The sequence below is a fragment of the Elaeis guineensis genome, chromosome 16, assembly GCF_000442705.2.
Source record: "Elaeis guineensis isolate ETL-2024a chromosome 16, EG11, whole genome shotgun sequence".
NCBI lineage: Eukaryota > Viridiplantae > Streptophyta > Magnoliopsida > Arecales > Arecaceae > Elaeis > Elaeis guineensis.
The window spans coordinates 30,394,833-30,407,737 of NC_026008.2; positions in this window are offsets into that span (position 1 = coordinate 30,394,833).

Genomic DNA, 12,905 nt, shown 5'->3' on the forward strand with positions numbered 1-12,905 from the left:
AATTATATATGAATTAATTTAGTTATATATTAATTATATAAATAATAAAATAATTTATAATTTAATTTAAATAGTTAATTAATTTATACAAATAGATAACTAAAAATAGTAAATATATAAATAAAAAATAGAAGAAATTATAATTATTTATTTATCATAATAAAAATTATGTATTAAACTTAAAATAATTAGTAATAAAATTTGATAGTATAAGATTAATAATATAAATAAAATAAAAATATATATAAATAAAATAAATTAAAAAATTAAAAATATATTATAATTATGTCAAAAAATTAATGAGGGATAATATTGTTAATACAAAAAATCTATCCTTCACATGCTCCATTCATCCTTCTCTACATCCTTCCAATTTAGGAGGTAAATTGATGGACTCAGATGGATAGGCAATTTCTTTTTTCACCCATCCTCCTTAAAATTTTTTGAACCAAATAAGGGATGAAGATCATCTCCCTTTTAACCCCATCTATCCTCCCTCTCATGGCCCCAATCAAAGATAGGGTTAAGGAGTTAGCTCTTATGATAATATGAATGTGGTTGGTGAGATTGACTATGATGTAATGGTTAAAGACCTTGTCTTCACCATAACATTTCAGATTTTTGACATCGATTCTTTTATAGCCTTCTCTTAGATCATTTTTGGATCCACTCTATTAACCCACACCCTCTTCAATCTTCCCTATACCAATGCATAAAATTTAAAAATAATTGTTAAACGCTAGCTATAGGGGCAAAGCAAGAAATAACTACATTTGCTGAAGCATTCGAAGACTATGCTCTAATAATAGACATCCAATACACCCTATCGATATTCAACATCATAACTTCCAATTTGTAGAATCTAAGATAGGAGATAACTTGCAGTGTCCTCAAATTCTGAACCAATACTGGAACTTGTTATATTTGAGCTAACCATATTGCAGAATCTATTAGTATGTAACCTTCAGAGCTATCACAAAATATACCTAAATGCCTCATCTTTCTGTTGGCAAACAGCTTGAACCCTGGCCTTGCACATATCCATTCACTCCAAAAAAAATAATTAATCTAAACCAAATGATTACCACTTTGAGTCAAAAATTGGAACTAAAGATCAAGGCAATGTCTGGAAGTAAGAAATTAGAGGAAGAAGTAAAGAAGAATTGAAAGTTAGGGGTTAGGTTATAGGCCATCCCTCTTAGACCTATAGATATTGACCATAAGAGAACAATAGAAAAGGCAAGATATGTTCAATGGCAAAGTAACCTAACCAAGAGAAGAAAAGATCAATATATCCAAGCCTTTCTATGAGATATTAATTTCAATCTAAGAATGTGAAAAAAAAGATGCCTATTGAATATGACGAATTAAAGAGATGATGGCTAGGCTATTTGTCAACGAAGAAGAAGTTGACACAAAGCATAATCCAAAAGAAAATGAAGAACCTTCAGTATCACATATTTATTGAACCTCTTTCTTCATAACTTCCTGATGTATTGGACTTGTAGCCATAAAATGATGTCTTCTAAGGTTGATGTTACTATATTTGTTGGGTATTCAGTTGGAACTGAATGAATGGCGCCCATATGCGGGCTCGATTCACTGAGTTTAAATTCCAAACTAATCCAATGAAGTTTGAATTTAAAACTAACCGATAAAATAAGATAAGAGATGCCTTTATCCTTATCTCTTTGTGGAGGAATTTGCTCTATATAAAGGGACTGATCCCTAGGATAAATTGTATCACAGAAAATAAAAATCCCACATAGAGCGGTAAAGAGAAAAAATTCCTACACCTCTATTGTTATCTTTGAGATCTGGAGGTTTTTGTATTGTGGGATATATATTTGGTTCATTTGTAACCTTACCTACCACGAGTATGAAGATCTAAAACTATTACTACGAAAGAAAAGATGTGTGAATCAACTGACTTCGAGCCGGGACCGATCATACAAGTCACAATGTATCTTTGCCAAAAAAGATCGGATATATTTTTTCGCTGCCCAACAATGATTAAATGTGATTATTCAATAATTTTTGAGGATGCTCCTTAAGATTTAATTATTGCTTCTACTAAACCTCTTCAGTAGTCCATTCTCAGCAATTTGATCCTCTTCTCTCCCTCCTATAAATTCTCAATGATCCATTAACCCTCTACTTGATCAATCCAAATAAAGAAGAAATGAGCCTATCCTATTCTTCTACCTACCATCCCTCTCTATCATTAGTTTAAATCCTCTCTCTAATTCTATCCCTTTTCTCTATCTTTTTATGTCATCTATATGTCTAAAGAAACATACATTAGAAAATAGAACCTCTTCTAATGCTAGCCATACATCACCATGATCCTCCCTTCTCCCTTTCTAGCTATTAAGATCTTGCTACTTCAAATTAATCATGGTCACTAGATTTAAAGAGCTCTCACCCTCATCTTTAAAGCCCTCTTCTCCACTCCTACAAATCCTAACCATTGAATTCTAAAGAAACACAAGAAGCATAAGTTGTCTAGATCTTAACCCATAAACCAAGCTACCTCACAATCCTTTCTGCAATCCCAAGCCAGTAAATATTAGCCATTCAGCAACTTATGACAACTCTTACATATAAAACTATGATATCCTCTGATCAATCTCAAATCTTAAACCACTCATCTTCTTGTATAATATTACCTTATTCTCTCCAAAATTTGAGGTAGAAAGTAGGAAGAAAAAAGAAACTCTAGAAGAGACTACCAAAATTTTCTCCCATAAATTCTATTCTTAATCCTTACTCCATGCTTTCTTCTACCTTCATCTAGCCTCCATAATCTTTAACCCATATATCTTCTTAATCTCTTGTTTTGGAAAAAATTTCTTATGTGGGCTTATATTAATTGATTTATTTATTTTATAAAAAAAAGATTGATGGATAGTCCATTGAGTTGTTAGCCTAATTTATTTGTAATCCTGTGAGATTGGACTATAGCATCTTTTCTATAAAAATCTAGTTGGGCTATTAAGTGTAGGCTTGGATTTTATTGAAGCTCATGATGGGAGGGCTCAGTAAGACATCTATTTATATGCATGCTAGATTCCCTCTCTAACCTAAACTGAGTTATTTTTCTCATTAAGAGCCGCCATTGAGATTCTAGGTTATAGAGAGAAAGATCAAGCAGTCACACGGCCAACAACAGTCTCGCATCAACTATAGCTCAAACAAGTACATGTATCTGTCTCTTTTTCATAATACTTGATATTCTATTTAATATATACGATCCCGTATTCCTTGATTGTTCGCAAAATTATGGTCACATATGGTATCAGAGCCGATATACATATATTTTTTTAGAACCCATGATTTATGTAATCTATCTCTACGCATTATTGGATCAAATTGAAGTATTATTTTAAGGTTACAACACATATTGAACTGGAGATATTAGCAGACATTCCATCAAATACTGTTGAGTGAGTAAATAAAAAACTATGCATTTATAGGTAGCGGTTGCTATGGCTAAATCCTATTTGCTCATAGTGGTAATGACGGCGATGGCTGACTCTCTGCCTGTGACGGTGCTCTACCGCCACTGGATCTGCCATGGCAAAATCCTCACTGTCATATGCTCCGAGCAGCACCACCCTCACTCTTTCTGCTGGTGCCTTCTCTTGATTTCATATTTTTTTATATATTAAAATTTAAATACCTATATTTTATTTTTGTGTGATTGAAAACTCTTGATTATATGTATTTTATAATAGACATTTTGAGTTGTAGTAATTATTGTTGTTCTGTTTATACAACTATTAGTAATCATTAGAAGTACATGTTGTAAAGTGCTTTATTTTGTTTGATCACATGCATATATGTTGTTTAATATACATGATAATAAATTGGGCAATATTATTTATTTTTCTTAATTGAGGAACATTAATTACAAATTATTGAGGTTTTCATCACCAAAGTGGTTTAACCATCAAAATTTATATTGCCATTGAGTTCCTCCTGTTGATGAAAAATTTTCCAAATTAATGTGCATAATCATCTGCCCAAAGGGGGTTACTATATATATTAATTTGAAAGTTTCATGAAGTATAATGGTTGAGAGAAATGATCTAAAAAATATGTCTGCCCAAAGGAGATAGATTTTAAAGATTATTTATTTTGGTAGAGATATATGGCTTGGAGGATCTATCTGCCCAAAGGGGATGGATTTTTCAATGGTTACATATTCTCTTCATTTTATTCAACTTCATGTGTAGAGTCTAATTATATATTATATTCTCTGTCCAAAGGGGAGTTTATAATAACACAATTGGTTCTCTTGTGAAATCACTTACTATAAGCAACTGTTTGTTTATTGCCCATGATTGATCTTGTTGCATTATGTGTAAACAGACTCTTTTGCTGTGAACAACAACAATGTCACAATTGAAGTCCTGATTGATTCGAATTATAAGAGGTGGAGGCAAGACATTAAGTTTGCTTTGGGTATAGTAGATATGGTTTTGGCTCTGTGTGAGTATGAACCATCGAAACCCACTAAATAGAGTACTAATGATGAGAAAAACCACCATGCCAGATGAAAAAATCCAACTACCTAAGTCTCATAGCAATGAAAAGATCGATAGCGAAGCACCTTCTTAGTGGTTTACCAGAAACCAATAGCGCCAAAAAGTTTCTTATTACTGTGGGAGAGAGATATCAGATATCAGACAAGGTAGAGGCGGATAGTTGATGAGTGAGCTGAGTAGCATGAAATATGATAGGACCAAGGGTGTCAGAGAATTCATATTAAAAATGGTGCATATTCAGTCTAAACTCAAGGCCCATAATATTCTTCTCGATGATTTTGTTGTTCATCATGCCCTTCATTCTCTGTCGTTTGACTTCAGCAAACCAAGACAGCCTATAATACTCACAATCAGTCTTGGAATGTGAATAATCTGGTTTCAAAATATGTGACTGAGGAAGAGAAATTGATAAAGGAGAAGAGTGAATTAGCCTATTTTATTTTCCGTGGCAAGCCATTTTTCGTTAAAGAAAAAGGAAGTTTTAAGACTTCAAACTATCATGCTCTTAAGAAAGATCAGCAATTCAAGAAGAAGGGTGAGGGTTAGAAACATGTTAATGAATCAAAGGATAAGGATTTCAGATGTTTTCATTGCAAGAAAAAGGGTCACAGAAGAACTGACTATTATAAGTTTAAGGCCTGGATAGAAAAGAAAAATAAGGAACAAGGTAAGTCTTTTGCTTATATTTGTTTTGAATTGAATTTAGTTGATGTTCCTTTAGATTCATGGTGGCTTGATAGTGGTGCTACTGTCCATGTTGCAACTACTTTACAAGGGTTAAGAAACCTGAGGAAGCAAAGTCAGAGGGAGTCAAAGCTTAAAGTTGGAAGTGACATCAGAGTTAAAGTCCAATGTGTGGGAATAGTTCTTTTGCAATTAAACTCTAGTTTTTAGCTTATTTTGAATAATACCTTTTATGTATCTTCTTTTAGAAGAAATTTAGTTTCTCTTTCTTTGCTCGACAAAGCTGGATATTGTTTTAGTTTTGGAAATAAAAAGGTTGACTTGATTTATAACTTCAAAATTATTGGTAGTAGTAATTTATCTGATGGGCTATATAAATTATTTTTATCTCCTAATGGTTTTAATTCTTCTTTCAATATTGAAAAAAATGTGACTAAAAGATCTTTGATCAAGGAAAAATCTTAGTTGTTATGGCATAAGCATTTGGGGCATATCTCTAAAAAATGAGTTAAGAGATTAGTTAAAGCAGAAATTCTACCTTATTTTGGTTTAGATGATTTGGGAATCTGTGTTGATTGTGTGTGAGAGAAATTAATAAAGATCAAAAAGAAAGGAACCACTTGTACTCAGAATCTATTGGAAATAATACATACACATGTCAATAGGTCTTACTCGACTTCTTTGTGTGGAAATAGATATTTTATTATCTTTATTGATAATTTTTTTTTATATTGTTATGTTTATTTGATTAAAGAAAAGGCTGATGCTTTTGATATGTTCAAAGTATTTCGAGCTGAGGTTAAAAAGTATTTAGAAAAAGTGATCAAGATTATGAGATCTGATCTTGGTGATGAGTATTATGAGAAATACACTAAAACTAGACAACAATTAAGATCTTTTGCTAAATATTTACAGGAGTGCAGGATTATCACCTAATACACAATGCCCGAGAGCCCTGAACATAATGGGGTTACAGAAGGCACAATCATACACTTATGAAAATGAAAAGGAGTATGATGACCAAATCTAACTTACCTGAGATTTATGGGGTGAAGCCATTAAAACAATAGCTTATATCTTGAATCGTGTGCCCAGTAAATCAGTGCCTAAAACATCTTTTGAATTATGAACAGGCAGAAAACTTAGTGTGAATCATTTCTGCATATGGGGGTGTCCTGTTGAGGTAAAAATTTATGATTCTTCTCAAAAAAAGATAAAATCTAGGACCACTCACTGCTATTTTATTAGGTACTCTAGTTACTTGAAAGGATATAGATTTTATTGTTCTACTCATGGCACTAGAGTTGTTGAATCTCAGACAGCTAAATTTTTACTGAAGAAAGTTGTTCTCAGTCCTTTGAAAGGAATGAGCCAAATAATCTTATTTCTATACTCATGTTTGTTTTGAATGACAACTTTATGAAGCAAGTGATAGACAGAAAAGTCAGTAGAAAATAAAACCTAGCAACTTGCTAATTACTAATAGAGTCCCTATTGTAAATGAGATTCCTCCAATAAATGAGCCAATTACAAAAATATCCTTGAGAATATCTCCAAGGGAAAGGAGATCAGTGATTTTCAATGATTATTATGTCTATCTTGGAGAAGAAAAATATAATATTGGTCATGCTGTAGATGCAGCAACTTATAATGAAGCCTTTAGTAGTCATCTAGCAGATAAATGGTTAGAGGCAATGAAAGATGAGATAAAGTTCATGTTAAATAATGAAGTTTGGGACCTTGTTGATCTACCTGATGGGTGCAAACCAATTGGCTATAAATGGATACTCAAAACTAAGAAATATAGCAATGGAAATATAGAGAGATTCAAGACTAGATTGGTTGCTAAGGCCTACACACAGAGAGAAGGTATTGACTTTACAGAGACCTTCTCACCAATTTCTATAAAAGATTTTTTTAGAGTAATCATAACATTGGTGGCTCATTTTGATTTAGAGCTTCATCAAATAGATATTAAAACAATTTTCCTAAATAGAGATTTTAGTGAGGAAGGTTATATGATGTAGCTTGAGAGATTTAAAGAAAGTGGCAAGGAGCATATAGTATGCAGATTAAGGAGGTCCATCTATGATTTTGAAATGAACAAGTTTGATCAGTGCATCTACATGAAGGTTCAGTGAGAGCAAATTTATTATTTTGGTACTTTATATAGATGATATTTTAATTACGAGTAGCAACATATACCTTCTTCATAACACTAAATATTTTTTTCTGTGAAATTTGATACGAAAAATCTCGGGGAAGCCTTTTTTATTTTGGGCATCCAGATTTGTTGAGATAAATCTTAGAATGTCCTAGGGCTTTCTCAAAAGACTTATATAGATCGTATGCTTAAAAGATTCAATATACAAACCTGTAAGCCCAGTGAAGTTCCTGCTGTGAAAAGGGATAAATTGAGCAACAAGTAGTGTCCAAAAAATGATTTTGAAAAGGAGGCAATGAAGAATGTGCCGTATGCTAGTGTAGTTGATACTTGATGTATGTGTTAGATGCATGTATTCCTAGAAACCAATATGGCTGACATATTGTGATAAATCTAGGATATAATTTTATACTTAATATATAGATTTGATCAATAAAAAGATAAATTTATTTTTTATTCAAGTATGATGTATCCTTGAATTATTTATAAAATTAGTTTTCAATATATATTCTCAAAGAGTTGAAAATTAGAGATATATATTTAATTCCTAAATACTCTTGATCATAGAATTATTATGAGGATGGTGATTGATCCGGATAGACCAGCATACAGATCACTTTTTTTGGAATAAATGGATATCTAGTCTACAGTATAGAGACACTGGACGACGAGTGTGCATAGTTGTTAGAGAATAACTAGTACTAAGCATATCCATACGAGAGATCACTTGAATTTCTATTCGATCTTCAGTGATCATCTCGATACTATAGTTGTGTAACTGATCTTTTGACCTGAGATGGCACTGCTGCTCCCAATGTAGCTGCTGAAGTTTGATTGACATATAAACATGGATCTCAATGAGCTTTTGTAGTAGATATTGACTACAGTTGGTCCACTATAGGAGCAGAGTATGCATCAAGATAGGATCTATCGATCTTGATAGAAAGGAGTAGTCCTATGAGATTTGAGAGGTTAAATCTGAGAATCTGTGATCACAGTAGTGTGATTAATGAAAAAGAATTTCTATAGAAATCACATTTGGACTTGAGCTGATCGAATCTATCATATGACTGATGTTGAGGTTTGACGATTTATCTATGACCTGCCATCAAGTCGGAACTCATGATAGAGGGACAAAATCATACGTCAACTATACCTAGAGATTTATTTCGATTCTACTGGGTTGCCACTATATACTGCTAGGTGTCACTGATGGATTGTGAGAGCTCACTAAGGTTGTTCAAGATCAACAATCCTTGATGAGTTAAAGTAAAATTGTTCTGACCTATTGAAAAAAATTTCAATGATATTTTGATAGAGATCATTGTATATCTCACTACCAGATAGAATTAAATCTATAGGATCACATAATAAAAAAATTAGGTCTGAAATTAGTAATTGAGCTTATGAAGTGTTAATTGAGTTTAGAAAAATCTGATTGGGTTCAAGATAATCTTGCTAGCACATGGTTAGATCTAATTTTCTCTTTACATTTGGATTTCTTATTTGATAAAATAATTCAAATATAATTACTTGCTAATAACCTAAATAAATTAGATTCATTGAACTTCAATTATTGGGTGTCTAAGATTTTGGATCATATGAATTAAGGGTGCAAGACCCTAATTAATTTCTTTGATAGTTATTCTTAGGCACCACCTTGATTTGATCAAGTTGGGCGTGTCCCATGATTAGAGGGCTTATGGATCTCATATGGGGCATCCATTGGATATACTTTGGGATGTGTTTATGTAGGTGCAAGGGCTCCAAGAGTTGGCACCTAAAAGGATTCCTAATGGAAGTTGAACAACTTAAGTTATTAAGAAATCCAATGCAAGTAGGATTCTTATTATGTGATTGAATAGGATTCAATCTTTATGCCTATTTAAAGGGACCTCCCCTAAGGTCCCTAGATAATCCAAACCAGCACCCCATGCCTCTCTTAGAACCCCCCACGCCCTTTCTTCCTCTCTTCCTCTCTTCTCCTTGGGATGTCCCACACGTCCTCCCTTATTGGGCGTCCCAGTTCTCCTCCATGCCAAGGCTGTTGGGCGACTTCTTTGCTATTGGTTCCTAGTGTTTGGTAGCAGCACAAAGCAAGAGAAAAAGATAAGAGTTGAAGAGAAGAAGAAGATCAAGAAAAGAGATCAAGAGTTGATCGCGATCCAGATTTTGTTCAGATTCAGCAGGCTGAATTTTCTTAAAGAAAAAAATTTAACTTAAAGAGGACTGTTCTAGACTGATCCTGAATGGATATCCATAGAGGTCAGATATTTATACAGCTAAAAAAAATCTCTTCTCTTTCAGATCCAGATTTGAAGAAAAAAATTGTGAAACAGGTATGCGATTTGATCACAATCTGAATTTCAGCATATGTATAATTTCAGCATATGTATAATTTCAGCATATGAACTAGATCTTTATGGTTGTATATTTTTATGCATGCATGATTCAGATTAAAAATATTTTAATCTTATATTTTGCTATGATATTTAAAAAATAAAATTTTAAAATATACATGCATGTCTGAGACCTCAAATTTCAACAGTGGTATTAGAGCCACAAGTTTCATATTGCTAAAATTGTTATATATATTTTGAAAAAAAATTTAAAATCTAATTTTTTCTTAATATATGAGATGTATAGATGAATCTTTGAATTTAAAATTTAATTTTAAATTTAATTTTAAATTTAATTTTAGAACTTATAGTTGATATGTGAAAGAATGCATAGATCTAAATTTTGATCTAGAACGATTTCTAGTTCATATTCACATGATATGTAGATGCATGTATAAACCTAAAATTTTATATGATCTTATTCATGATCCATGTATGAGATATATGATTGCATATTTAGATCATAAAATTACTTTTAATATGATATGTGATTAGTATATGAGATATATGATATCATATTGTAGATCTGAATTTTATTTAGATCTAAATTTTATATGCATATATATGATATATGTTTGTATGTTAAATCTAAAAATTATTTTTATGATTTAAAATTTAGTTTTATACAAAAAATTTAGATCTAAAATTTGATTTTAGAATTTAAAATTTATATTTATGTATGACAATTTTGATCATAAAAAAATCAAAATTAGGTCATATAATAGGATTGCATCTAAGATTTTTGATTTGAGTGATTTGATTAAGTAATTGATCGAATCGAGTCAAGTGTTGATTAGAATTAGATCAATTAAGTTAAATGATCATACAATTATTGTTGATCGAACTGATTGAGTCTCGTATGTAAAATCAATTAACCTAAAGACCTAATTTAGCTCAATGATTTGAGCCTGATTCGTTTGAGTTCATTTGTTTGGACCAATTGACTTATTGATGTCTAAGATAAGTAATTGAGACGTGATTATTTAATTGATTCCATTCACTTACCTGGCTAATTTATTGGTGTCTAAGAAAAGTAATAGGGGGACTCCCACCGATCTCCACTTACCGGATCAATTTGGAAGATTGGGTCTTGAATAAGATTGCTTAGCAGTTTAGTTTAGTCCATGCTAATTAGATCGATCATATGATGACTGATTAGATGAGATCTAAATTTAAATCTCTTCATAAATATTAAGTCCATAGGTCTTCCACCATTGTAGATGTGCGGGCATGCTACTGGCGTTGATTGTTCTCAGCTAGTCACAGTGGTTCAGTTGCATCAAAAATATGCAACCACTCTATTAGCAAAGAATTGCTCTACGGTAAGGATGGGGTTGGACCGAATCACTGTTAGGTGAGAGACTCAATGATGGCCTTGCACCTGCTTGTAAATGGTAGGTCGGACTTAACTAAAAAGTGTGGGCAATCATTGTTAGGTGAGCCCATATGACTTAGAGACCAAGCTACTGCAACATCTTAGAGAAGCATCTGGACAAAGAGTTGTCTACGTATCAGTGTGCATATTATCAATAACTATTAGATAAGGTGCATGTCATCGATGGGACTGCAGCACCCACTAAGAATCTTTTATCGCGTTAGAATTTTTGTTTCCTTCTCAGAGAGTGGAGGGATTTGAAAAATTAATGAGAGTCATCGTTTGCATCTTAAAATCCCTAAAAGTAAATTTAACATTACGTACAAAAGTTTAACTTGAATCTCTACTCTCACAGTTAAACCATGTCAGCCTCAAACCCTCTAGTCCGCATCTTTGAAACCAATCATTTGACTGGTACAAATTACAAAGACTGACTCAAAAATCTCAATATTGTCTTGACCTCAAAAAAATTAGATCATGTACTCGATCAAAAATCCATAGCGTTGCCAAACTGTCCTACTGCTGAGCAAAAGATTGCTTTTGAAAAGTGGACGGATGAAGACAGTCAAATTAAGTGCTATATACTGACTTCTATATTAACAAGTTGCAAAGCCAGCATGAGCATATGCCTACTGCCAGGGCTATAATCACTCATCTGTAAGAGTTGTATGGTGAGCAGAGCTGTACAGCGTGCTTCGTCGTGTCCAAAAGACTCTTCAACTTGAAGATGTGCGAAGGATAGTCGGTCCATGAGCACTATATGATAGTGATTAAGGATATTGAGAAGCTTGAAAAGCTCAGGCTAGAAATACAAAAGAAATTACAGATGGATCTGATCCTTCAATCCTTTATAAGTTTATATAGTCAATTTATTATGAATTTTCATATGAACAAGCTTGATTGCACTATACCCAAATTGATCAACATGTTGGTCACTACGGAAGGAACCTTGAAGAGTTCAAGAGGTACTGTTCTCGCTGTGGAGTGAACTTCTTTCAAGAGAGAATTTACTGGGAAGACAAAAATAAAATCTGCTAAGAAACAAAAAAAGGAGAGTAGGCCAAAGAAGAAAGTTCCTAAGAAGGCTGAAGCAAAGAAAAAATATTTTCACTGTCTTGCTGAAGGCCACTGGAGGAGGAACTGTCCGCTCTATCTGGAGAGCCTAAAGATCAAAAAGAGAGATAAACCTTTCGAAGGTATACTCGTAATTGAATCTAACCTTTCGGTTTCTTCGACTTCTAGTTGGGTATTGGGCTCTAGCTTGAGTGCTCATATATATACCTCAATGCAGGGTCTAATAAAAAGTAGGAGGTTGAGAAAATGTGACATGATCTTTTAGATCGGCAACAGAGCAAAAGTTGCTACAGAGATTGTTGGTACTTATCTTCTTCGATTACCATCTGATTTTAGATTAGATTTAAAGGACTGTTATTATATTTCTATAGCTAGTCGAAATTTGATTTTTGTGTCTATGCTAGCATAGAAAGGTTTTAAAATTAGTTCAATAAAGATTTTTATTTTATTTATTTATGAAATAAATTGATTGCACAAGATCTTTTAATTGACAGTTTTTATCACTTGCATATTAATGTGAATGTGAACTTAAATGAGTAAATAGTGAGTGCTGTAGGCCAAAAGAGATCCAGAGATAATATTAACCAGAAGTACTTATAGCACCATAGACTAGACCATATTGGAGAGGATAGGATAAATAAACTGAAAAAAGATGAAAT